This window comes from Loxodonta africana, chromosome 15 (genome assembly GCF_030014295.1).
Source record: "Loxodonta africana isolate mLoxAfr1 chromosome 15, mLoxAfr1.hap2, whole genome shotgun sequence".
Lineage (NCBI taxonomy): Eukaryota > Metazoa > Chordata > Mammalia > Proboscidea > Elephantidae > Loxodonta > Loxodonta africana.
Window position 1 is genome coordinate 69,719,752 of NC_087356.1, and position 12,983 is coordinate 69,732,734.

General features: G+C 38.1%; 1 pseudogene; it reads right to left on the bottom strand.

Annotated features, from left to right (window-relative positions):
- Window positions 1-1,520: 1,520 nt before the first annotated feature.
- The window catches only part of LOC135227722 (olfactory receptor 8G50-like), a 66,131-nt pseudogene continuing 54,668 nt past the window's right edge, over window positions 1,521-12,983 (bottom strand).

Below are 12,983 nucleotides of genomic sequence, written 5' to 3' on the forward strand. Positions count from 1 at the left end.
TCCCAGGGCTCAGTCCTTAGGGAGACAGAACTAGCACCAGAGTAATTCAAGCAACATATTGGGCGCCAAAATTTGTTACCCTATGCTACTCCATTCCCTGAAGCCATTGAACCAATGAAACGTACTCCAGTCAGAAAGAGAGTGAAAGTTTATTAGGAGGTGACACTAACAGGTAGCCTGACAGCAACACAGGCTGTCTTTATGGAGTCCCGAAAAGCAATTTTTTACATTGGAGCTTACATATCATTTTTGCAAGCATTACCTAGCCCATAGATGGTCTAATGAGCACACACCACAAAACAGTTATAAGAAACTCTTTATTAAGCTAAAGATATGCATACTGGACATGTGGACTCTAATTGTATGTTTGTAACAAGCAAAAAAAAAGTTATATAAAAATATCTTGGCTAGCGGAACTGGCCTGCCAAGTTTACCCTGACCAAGATAAGAAGCAAGAAAGAAAGTTGCAGACTAAAAGTGCCAGGCAGCCTTCCTAGCTGTCATCTTGCAGGCTGAAGGCCATCTCCCAAAAGAACAAGAAGAGGAGGAAGACCAAGACCACAAGAGCTGAGAAGCCCCCATACACTTTTGGAAAAAAGCCAGTGCAGCTGGTACAGTTAAAAAAGTTTTACAGGTTACTTAGCATATCATTATGGCATTAGTTATGTCAAGCTCTCAATTGCCCTTTTTGGAAAGGAAAAAACATGCTGCAAGGCATTAGGGTCACAGAAATGATCCATATGGTTTAATGCACAGTCAGAGAATGTCACTTCTACATCTGTGATTCTATAATATGTGTGAAAAGAAAAACCTTTTAGAATTAGGGGAAAATGAATATAGGATTCTTTGGGAAATGGAGGTGGTAGCAAGATACTAAAACCATGAAGAAGAGTGTTGCAAAAGAAATAATTAAAAATACACATAATGTATTCAGCCCTGTTTAGTCTATCAATCTCTTCTACCATAGAGTTATCATTTTGTGTATGGTAGTTATGTCTCACTAGCCATCACATTCCCCTATATTCCTTAATACGATTATCTGCAATTAGTAAGTAATAGGGATTGAATTTTGTACATTTCAAATGATTTCAAATTATTTATTTTAGAGATCATATTTTTTCCAGTTTATTTGTACACTTTTTAATAAACAAAGGCCAATACACAAATTATTACGAGGATCAAAGGATACAGACCAAACAGATCATTTTATGAGTAATGATAGGTAAATCTTATGTAACAAATTGCCAAATTCCACATATACAAATTCTAATCCCCCAAATGAAGGCCTTTGAAGATTTTTCAAAAAATGATTAGAGGTAATGTGGGTTACTGTGGGTGACCTATGGAAAATCCTAAACTTGACACTGCCACTCATGTCACTGCCCTCCAAGTGATACTTGGAATCCAGTCTTATCCTTGGGGTCTTTCTTCCAAATAATCAAGTGTTGTCAATAATCTCACTATTTTTGTATATATATTACTGACTTTGGATTCCTTTCTTACAGAATCTTCTCCAGAAACTATAAATCTTTGTTAAAGCAAAATAATCTCTTCTCAATGATTTTATTTAAGGCAACTTTGACATCCTTATTCTTCAGGCTGTAGATTGGGGGTTCAGCATTGGCACAATAATGGTGTAAAACACAGAAGACACTTTGCCTTGGTCCATGGAGCTGACATTTGATGACTGCAGATACATGAATGCTAGAGAACCATAGAAGATGGAAACAGCCGAGATGTGAGAGCAGCATATGCTGAAGGCTTTGGACCTGCCAGCAGTGGAGTGGATTTGCAGGATGCTGGCAATGATGAAGATATACAAGCCAAGGATGGCCAAGGCTGGTCCAAGAATATTGAGCCCACTGAAGCAAAAGAGTACCGGTTCATTGGTATATGTGCTGGAGCAGGAGAGCTCCAGTAGTGGAAAAAGATCACAGATGTAATGGTTGATAATTTTAGCCTTGCAGAAAATCACTCTTAGCGTGCAACCTGTGTGAACTGTGGCACCAATTAAGCCCGTCATATACACCTCAACTACCAACCAAGAGCAGACTTGGTAAGACATGGTGACATTGTAAAGCAAAATATTACAGATGGCAACACAGTGATCAATGCCATCACAGCCAACATATGACACTCTGCAATATCAAAAACAAAGAAATAGAGCTGAGTCATGCATTCACGACAGGAGATGATGTTTTTCTCTGTCACAAAGTTCACCAGCATTTTAGGAGTATGACAGTGGAATAGCAGAGATCAATGAAGGACAAACTGCTAAGGAAATAGTACATGGGGGTGTGCAGGTGAGAACTAAGCCCAATCAGTGTGATCATGCCTAGGTCCCCCATCACTGTGACCACATAGGTTGCTAAGAAAAAAAGAAAGAGGGGAAGCTGGAGCTCTGGTTTTTCTGTTAGCCCAGCGAGGATGAACTCAATCACTGTGGAGTGCTTTCCTGTGGGAATTTTACGGAGGAAGAGAAGCAGAAATTTGAGGTACGTGTTTATTTATGCATTGTGAAACAGATCTAATTCTTATCATTCAGATATCTCTAACTCTCCCTCTCTGTCTCTGTTCTATGTTGAAAGTATGGACTCTGGGATCCTTGTATTATGGGTCATGAAAATAAAAAACAGGTGGAATTATATCTTTTTTCTTTCTGTGCTATAAGTGTGTTTCTTAGTACTGATCAGTCTCTGAACATCCAAAGAACAGTTCTGAAAACTTAGAATAATGAGTGTTCTGAGCCCTGGCTGTGCAATGGCTAAGCACTCGGATGTTAACTGGAATGTTAGAAGTTCAAACCCGCCAAGTGACTCTGCAGAACAAAGACCTGGCAATATGTTTCTGTAACGATTACAGCCTAGAAAACCCTATGTGGTAGTTCTGATCTGTCACATGAGATCAATAAGAGTTGAACATTTACTCAATGACACCTAACAGCTTCGAAAAGGAAGCACTTCCCATGCCTTATTTGCAATCTTCTCACCTCTTCTGCCAAACATATACTACCAGTAACTAAGTACTGGTTGCCATTGAGTTGATTCTGACTCATGGCAATCTCATGTGTGTCAAAGTGGAGGTATGCTCCACAGGATTTTCAGTGTTCATTTTTTGGAATTGTATCACCAGGACATTCTTCTTTGGCACCTTAAACATTTGCACTAAACAGGGACTACACAACAATTACTAGTATACTTATTTTACATATTAGATTGCTAAGGCTCACAGTGGTTTAATTTTTTCCCATAGTTAGGCATATTATACCAAGTTATAGTGGTTTAATTTTTTTTCCCCACAGTTAAGCATATTTTAACAAGTCATCAGTATATGACAGAAGGCCTATCTATCCCTATATGGTTTCTTCCCCATTTCACCTTCCATTTCTTCTTTTAGCTACTCATGTCTGCTCTCCTGTCTTATCTCTGTCATATCAGAGAAACCATTCACTGCAATTAACATGAGGCAAGTATTAACAGAAAGTACAAAAATAATGTATTGACCACTGATGTAGGCTGATTTCCCATTAGACAGTACATTGGATACTGGAACCAATACAAAAATACAGAAATAGTGGCTCTGGAAAGTCACTGAATAGCCAACATTAAGTATATCACTCAAATTGAGCTCTACATCCAAGAAAGAAGTGTGTTTTCCAATGAAGAGAATCCAGAAGTTCCTATGAAGAAAGGTAAAACTCATTCATTCCCAAAGCACCATGTGCTACATATTCTTGTATAACCTGAAGTTGTCCATGACCCTTGGAGCTTTTGTTCTGGAGAACCATAGCTACAGAATGGAAATTTTGCATGGTGTTTAGACAACGTTGTCTTTGCAGCTTTTAGGCTTGTTGTCTTGATGTATTTTGTACTCACCTTCAAAGAAGATCTATTACCAATCCTTTGATGGCATTAAAGACCAAAGCAGAAAGCATACGTATATCTGAGATGGGAGTTTTGAAGGAAATTGATGAGTTCCTGGCTTGGGATACCCAGATGACTGTTCCATGTTCAATAAAAAAAAAAAAAAAAAAAAAAAATCAATACAAAGAGATAAAAAAAAAATCATCAAAGATTGGTGGTATAAAAAAAAATTGGAGGCAAGGCCAAGATGGTGGAGTAGTTAGACTCTTCTGGTGATCCGTCTTACAACAAAGATCAAAAAAAAAAAAAAAACAAGTGAATCAATTATATATATGACAAGCTAGGAACCCTGAGCATCAAAGGCAAAGTTAAGAAATTGGACTTAGTGATGGGGTTGGGAGAGATGGTGCAGAAGCAGTGAGGAGTTGCCCAGCCCACAGCAGTGCCTCAGCCCAATTCCTTTATGCAATTCTAGCAGGGCTGATGGTAGTTTTTGGAGACATGGCCACTTCAGCAAAAGAAGACAAGCAAAGTGGTGCACCCCTAGCCCTGGGTGTGTCTGCAGTGGAGCAGGCAGTGGCATTTAGGAAGTGGTAGCTTCAATGAAAGAAGACGACCAAAGTGCCGGCACCCTTGAGTCCTGGTGAGGTGGCTGTAGGGCTGGCCATGGTGTTTAGGATGGGGCAGGTTCAGTGAAAGAAAGCAAGGATGGGACGCAGCCCTAAACCCCTGCGGCAATCTTGGTGGAGACCCAGTCACTGCGCACAGGCTACACACACCTCTGGAACCTAAGATAAAACAGCGCTCTTGGCACAAGATAAGTGATTTTGTCTAATTTACTATGCGGATCTAATAGCTCCTCCTTTGAAAGAACTCTATCCTGTCTATCTGATCCCTTCTCCCTCTCCCCCAGCTGGCTTCATTAACAGTTGATTTCCCTGGGCCTGAGATAGGGTCCACTGCATTTCCTGAGCTCTTCTCCTGGCCTTGGAGAAGAAACAAATTAACAAACATGGAAAAAAATGTTCTGCCAACTCCCCTAAACTGGAAACTCAGAGCAGAAGCAGCTGCAGTCCAGGCTCAAATGATCCACAGATGGTGTCTTTCACCTTTGCATGGGTCCAGGTGGCTAGACTACACCAGATGGGATCTGGCTATTGTATTGCAAGGGCAAATCTGTTTGAGGCCTGACTAACTGTTTCAGGTGTGTGGTACAGAGGGAGGTTTTGGATGTATGATGCTGCTCTGCCTATTAAACAAGGCCTTCACCTACCCACAACAGGGGCCTAAGGACTGGAGACTACAACCATGCCACCTAGCCACCCACAAAAGGGCTCCAAGGACAAGTGGTGCCTACCAGTCCTTACAGGTAAAAGCATTGGGTGCCTATGGTATGGCTGCAGAGCTCACCCGCCAGAGCACTCTAGAGAACAGGGACATGACTTCCTCACAGAGACTCAGAGGAAAGTTGTCAGCCTCCTGCCTTCCTCAGAATGTGACCCCCTGCTGCTACCAGAAACCTGTGCATACACCAATCACCACTGCTCCTCTAAGATAGTAGGTGAGAGTCTACACTACACACTAGGTGACCGACTATCAGGACACCTGATCTGAATCCATACAAGAATAGTGAATGGACTCCTAGGCTCATATACCTGGTAACAGCTTTAGCCATCTGGTAACAGGACATTAGTGCTTCAAAGGCTCCAATAATCAAGTTAGGTCACTCTAGGAGCCTATATGGGTATATCAAAACAAAACAAAGCAAGAAACTAGGAGAGAGTGAGAAAACATAAAATAAATTAATACAAAGAGTTATAGATGTCTCAAAGACAATAGTCAATATCAAATCACATAAAGAAATAGGCCATGATTGCTTCAACAAACTCCCAAAACAATCAAGGACTCTCCCTGATGAAGGTGTATTCCTGGAATTACCCGTTATAGAATACAAAAGGTTAATATATGGAACTCTTCAAGACATCAGGAACGAGATCAGACAAACTGCAGAACAAGCCAAGGAACACACAGATAAAGCAGTTGTGGAAATTAAAATGATTATTCAAGAACATAATGAAAAATTTAATAAGCTGCAAGAATCCATAGAGAGACAGAAAACAGAAATTCAGAAGATTAACAATAAAATTGCAGAATAAGACAAATCAATAGAAAGCCAGAGGAGCAGAATTGAGGAAATGGAAGGCAGAATTAGTGAGAATGAAGATAGAACACTTGGCAACAATATAGTTGAAGAAAAATCAGATAAAAGAATTAAAAAAAATGAAATAACCCTAAGAATCATGTGGGACTCTATTAAGAAGAATAACTTGTGAGTGATTGGAATACCATAACAGGGAGGGATAACAGAAAATAGAGAGAATTGTTGAAGATTTGTTGGCAGAAAACTTCCTAGACATCATGAAAGACAAAAGGATATCTTTTCAAGATGCTCATCGAACCCCATACAAGGTAGATCCCAAAAGAAAGTCACCAAGACATATTATAATGAAACTTTCCAAAACCAAAGTTAAAGAGAAAATTTTAAGAGCAGCCAGGGATAAGAGAAAAGTCACCTACAAAGGAGAATCAAAAAGAATAAGCTTGGACTACACGGCAAAAACCATTAAGGCAAGAAGGCAATGGGATAACATATATAAAACATTGCAGGAGAAAAATTGCCAGGCGAGAAGCATATATCCAGGAAAAGTGTCTCTCAAAGATGAAGGCAAAATTAAAACATTTCCAGATAAACAGAAGCTTAGGGAATTTGCAAAAACCAAACAAAAACTACAAGGAATACTGAAGGGAATTCCATGGTTAGAAAATCAGTAATATCAGGTACCAAGCCAACACTAGAACACAGGACAGAGCAACCAGATATCAACCCAGATAGGGAAATCACAAAAATAAACTAAGATAAAAAATGCTCAAAACAGGGAATCAGTGATGTCATTATGTAAAAATGACAACATTAAATCAATAAAAAGGGACTAAATAAAGTAGGCATAGCTCTTCCATACAGAGAGAAAGTCAAGGCGATATAGGGAGATATGAGTTAGGTTTAAATTTGGAAAAATGGGTAAATATTAAGGTAACCACAAAAAAGACTAACAATCCTGCGCATCAAAATAAAAAAACAAGAAAACATAAAGACTCGACAAAAACAAAATCAACTACAGTGAAAAAGAAGAACACATAATTTACAAAGAAAAACTACTCAACACAAAAAAAATGGAAAAATGAAACTGTCAACAACACACACAAAAAAGGAATCAAAATGGCAGCACTAAATTCATACCTATCCATAATCACTCTGAATGTAAATGGACTAAATGCACCAATAGAGAGACAGAGAGTTGCAGAAGGCATAAAGAAACATGATCCGTCTATATGCTGCCTACATGAGACACACCTTAGAATTAAAGACACAAACAAACTAAAATTCAAAGGATGGAAAAAATATAACAAGCAAACAACAATCAAAAAAGAGCAGGAGTGGCTATACTAATTTCTGACAAAACAGACTTGAAACTTAAATCTACCACAAAGGGCAAGGAAGGACACTGTATAATGATTAAGGGGACAGTATGCCAAAAAAAAAAAAAAAAATTTTTTTTTTATACCAAGGGGACATTACTATATTAAATATTTATACACCCAACAGCAGGCCTTCAAGATACATAAAACAACATTGAAACAATCTAACAGCATTGAAATGCAAAACAGACAGCTCCACAGTAATAGTAAGAGACTTCAGCACACCACTTTCAGTGAAGGACAGAACATCGAGAAAGAAGATCAGTAAAGACATGGAGGGTTAAATGGCACAATTAACCAACTTGACCTCATAGAAATGTACAGAACACTCCAGCCAACAGCATCCAAGTATACTTTCTGTTCCAATGCACATGGAACATTCTCTAGAATAGACTACGGATTAGGCCGAAAAGCAAGCCTTAACAGAATCTAAAATATTGAAATATTACAAAGCCTCTTCTCTGACCATGAAGACATAAAACTAGAAGTCAATAACAGAAAAATCAGGGAACAGAAATCAAACACATGGAAACTGAACAACACCTTGCTTGAAAACGATTGGATTATCGAACAAATTAAGGATGGAATAAAGAAATTCATAGAATCCAATAAGGATGAAAAGACTTCCTATCAGAACCTTTGGGACACAACGAAAGTAGTGCTCGGAGGTCAATTTATAGCAATAAAAGCACACATACAAAAAGAAGAAAGGGCCAAAATTGAAGATTTATTCCTACAATTGGAACAAGTGGAGACCAACCAAAGAAACCTTCAGGCACCAGAAGAAAGCAAATAATAAAAATTAGAGCAGAATTACATAAAACAGAAAAACAATTGAAAGAATTAACAACACCAAAAGCTGGTTCTTTGAAATGATTAACAATATCAGTAAACCACTGGCCAGGCTGACAAAAGAAAAACAGGAGAGGAAGCAAATAACCCAAATGAGAAATGAGATGGGCAATATCACAACAGACCCAACTGAAATTTAAAAAATCATAGCAGAGTACTATGAAAAGTTGTACTCCTAACAAAATTGAAAACCTAGAGGAAATGGACAAGTTTCTGTAAATACATTACATTCCTAAACTAACACAAACACAGGCAGAACAACTAAATAAACCAAAAACAAAAGAAGAGATTGAAAAAGTATTAAAAAAAAAAAAAAAAAAACTCCCAACAAAGAAAAGCCCTGGCCCTGACGGCTTCACTGAAGAATTCTACCAAACTTTCAGAGAAGCCTTGACACCACTACTACTAAAGGTATTTCAGAGCATACAAAAGGATGGAATACTCCCAAACTCATTCTATGAAGCCAACATAACCCTGACACCAAATCCAGGTAAAGCCTCCACAAAAAAAGAAAATTACAGGTAAATATCCTATATGCAAAATTTCTCAACAAAATTTTAGCCAATACAATTCAACAACATATCAAAAACATAATTCACCATGACCAAGTGAGATTCTTACCAGGTATGCAGGGATGGTTCAACATTAGAAAAGCAATCAATTTAATCCATCACATAAATAAAATAAAAGACAAGAATCCCATGATCTTATCAAATGATGCAGAAAAGGCATTTGACAAAGTCCAACACCGATTCATGATAAAAGCTCTCAGCAAAATAGGAATAGAAGGAAAATTCCTCAACATATTAAATGGCTTAGTATACAAAGCCAAGAGTTACCAACATCATCCTTAACAGAGAGAAATTGAAAGCATTCCGCTTGAAAATAGGAACTGGGCAAGGATGCCATTCATTATCACTTTTTTTCAACATTGTACTAGATGTCCTAGCCAGAGCTATTAGGCTAAATAAAGAAATAAAGGGCATCCAAATTGGCAAAGAGGTCAAAGTATCTGTTTGCAGATGACTTGATCTTATACACAGAAAACCTTAAGGAATCCTCAAGAAAACTATTGAGACTAATAGAAGAGTTTAGCAGCATATCAGGATACAAGATAAACATGCATGAATCACTTGGATTCTCCTACACCAATAAAGAGAGCTTCGAAGAGGAAATCACTAAGTCAGTACAAGTTGCAATAGCCCCCAAAAAGGTAAAATACTTAGGAATAAATCTAACAAGAGATGCAAAAGAGCTATACAAAGAAAACTATAAGACACTACTGCAAGAAACCAAAAGAGACTTACAGAAGTGGAAAAACATACCTCGCTCGTGGATAGGAAGACTCAGCATTGTAAAAATGTCTATTTTGGCTAAAGCGATCTCTAGATATTAGGCAATCCTGATCCAAATACCAGTGACATTTTTTAATGAGATGGAGAAAGAAATCAACAACTTCATATGGAAGGGCAAGAGGCCCCAAATAAGGTAAGCATTACTGAAAAAGAACAAAGTGGGAGACCTTACACTACCTGATTTTGGGACATATTATACCGCCACAGTAGTCAAAACAGCCTAGTACTGGTAGAACAACAGACACATAGGCCAATAGAACGGAATTGAGAATCCAGGCATAAATCCATCCACATACCAGCAGCTGAAATTTGACAAAGGCCAAAAGTTTGTTAAATGGGGAAAAGAGAATCCCTCTAACAAATGGTGTTGACATAACTGGATATCCATCTGCAAAAAAAATGAAACAAGACCCATACCTCATACCATGCACAAAAAACAACTCAAAATGGATCAAAGACCTAAATACAAAATCTAGAACGATAAAGATCATGGAAGAAAAAATAAGAGCCCTAATAAATGGCATAAGCAGTATACAAAACATTACTAACAATGTACAAACACCAGAAGAGAAATCAGATAACTGAGAACTCCTAAAAGTCAAACACCTATGCTCATCCAAAGGCTTCATCAAAACAGCAAAAAGATTACCGAGAGACTGGGAAAAAGTTTTTAGCTATGATATATCTGATCAGTGGCTGATCTCTAAAATCTACATGTTATTGCAAAAACTCAACTATTAAAAGAAAAATAACCAGATTAAAAAATGGGCAAAGGATATGAACAGGCACTTCACTAAAGAGGACATTCAGGTAGCTAACAGATACAGGAAGAGATGCACATGATCATTCGCCATTAGAGGAATGCAAATCAAAAGTGCAATGAGATTCCATCCGATTCCAACGAGGCTGACATTAATCCAAAAAACAAAAAATAATGAACGTTAGAGAGGTGGTGGAGACTCTGGAACACTGACAGAGTGCTGGTCCGAATGTAAAATGGTACAACTTCTTTTGAAATTGATTTGGCTTTTCTTTAAAAAGCTAGAAATAGAACTACCATACGATCCAGGAATCCCACTCCTTGGAATATATCCTAGAGAAATAAGAGCCTTTACACAAACTGATATATGCACACCCATGTTTATTGCAGCACTGTTTACAATAGCAAAAAGATGGAAGCAAACAAGGTGCCCATTAACGGATGAATGAGTAAATAAATTATGGTACATTCATACAGTGGAATACTATGCAGCAATAAAGAACAAAGATGAATCTATGAAATATTTCATAACATGGAGGAATCTGGAAGGCATTATGCTGAGTGAAATTAGTCAGTTGCAAACGGACAAATAGTGTATGAGACAACTATTATAAGAACTCAAGAAATAATTTAAGTGGAGGAGAAAATATTCTTTGATGGTTACAAGGGGCAGAAGGAAGGGAGGGAGGGAGAGGGGTATTCACGAATTAGACAGAGGACAAGAACTATTTTAGGCAAAGGGAAAGACAACACGCAATACAGGCAAGGTCAGCACAAGTGGACTAAACCAAAAGCAAAGAAGTTTCCTGAAAAAATCAAACACTTCGAAGGCCAGTGTAGCAGAGGCAAGGATTTGGGGACCATGATTTCAGGGAATATCTAGGTCAATTGGCATAATAAAATCTATTAAGAAAACATTCTGCATGCCATTCTAAGATGCATTAATTGCTCTCAACCCACATGGAGCAAAAGAGAATGAAGAACACCAAAGACACAAGGTAATTATGAGCCCAAGAGACAGAAAGGGCCTCATAAATCAGGGACTACATCAGCCTGAGTCAGAACTAGATGGTTCCTGCCTACAATCAATGACTGCCATCACAGGAAACACAACAGAGAAGGAGCAGAACAGTGGGAGGCAGACCTCAAATTCTCATAAAAAGACCAGACTTAATGGTCTGACTGAGACTAGAAGGACCCTGGAGTTCATGGTCCCCAGACCTTCTGTTAGCCCAAGACAAGAACCATTCCCAAAGCCAACTCTTCAGACAGGGATTGGACTGCACTATAAGATAGAAAATGACACTGGTGAGGAGTGAGCCTCTTGGATCAAGTAGACACATGAGACTATGTTCGCAGTTTTTGTCTGGAGGGGAGATGTGAAGGCCGAGGGGGACAAAAGCAAGCTAAATGGACATGGAAATACAGGGTGGAGAGAAGGAATGTGTTGTCTCTTTAGGGGGAGAGCAACTAGGAGTATATAAAAAAAAAAAAAAAAAGGTGTATATAAGTTTTTCTATGAGAGACTGACTTGATTTGTAAACTTGCACTGAAAGCACAGTAAAATTAAAAAAAAAAAATCTTCACAACTGGACCAATAAGCCACATCACGATTACAAAAAAAAAAAAAGATTAGTGGTGTGTCAAAAACAAGGAAAAGAGTGTTGAGATAAAAATGAATGTGAGGGTGATATTACTATTTATTTATTATAGGGTGATATTATTCAGTGCTTACCATGTGTCACGGATTGAATTATGTCCCTCCAAAATACCTGTCAACTGGGCTATTACCGTGGATTGAATTTTGTACCTCAAAAATATGCGTCAACTTGGTTAGGCAATGATTCCAAGTATTGTGTGATTGTGCAGCCTTTGTCATCTGATGTATTTTCCTGTGTATTGTAAATCCTATCAGTAGGATGTTAATCACCATGGATTAGTGGCAGTTGTGTTAATTGGGCAGGGCCCAATCTACAAAATTAGGTTGCATTTTTAGTCAACCTCTTTTGACATATAAAAGAAAGAAGCAAACAGAAGTACAAGGGGACCTTATACCACCAAGAAATCAGAACCAGGAACATGTGTCCTTTGGACCGGGGGTCCCTGAGCTGAAACGCTCCAATACCAGGGGAAGATTGATGACAAGGACTTCCCCCAGATCCAAGAGAGATAGCCTTCCCTTGAAGCTGGCACCCTGAATTCAGGCTTCTGGCCTGCTAAATTGTGAGAGAATAAATTTCTATCGTTAAAGCCATCCACTTGTGGTATTTGTGTTATAGCAGCACTAGCTAAGATACCATATGATTAGAACTGTCCAGGCACTTCATAAATATTATTTGATATATTTTCCCCAGCAACTCTATATGGTATGAGCTTATTATTCCTATTTTGTAGGTGAAATAACTGAAACTTCAGAGACTTAAGTGAGTTACTAATGGTGATCCTGTGGATTTTCAATATAGATGTGGATGATGGTTTCACAATACTACAGGTAAATCTGATATATCTATGGGAAATAAAATTTATAATAAAAGACTTGAATGAATGCTGACATCTTCTACAAATACCAATCTGCTAAAAAAAATAATAATAAAGTGCAAAATACATGCTAGGTTC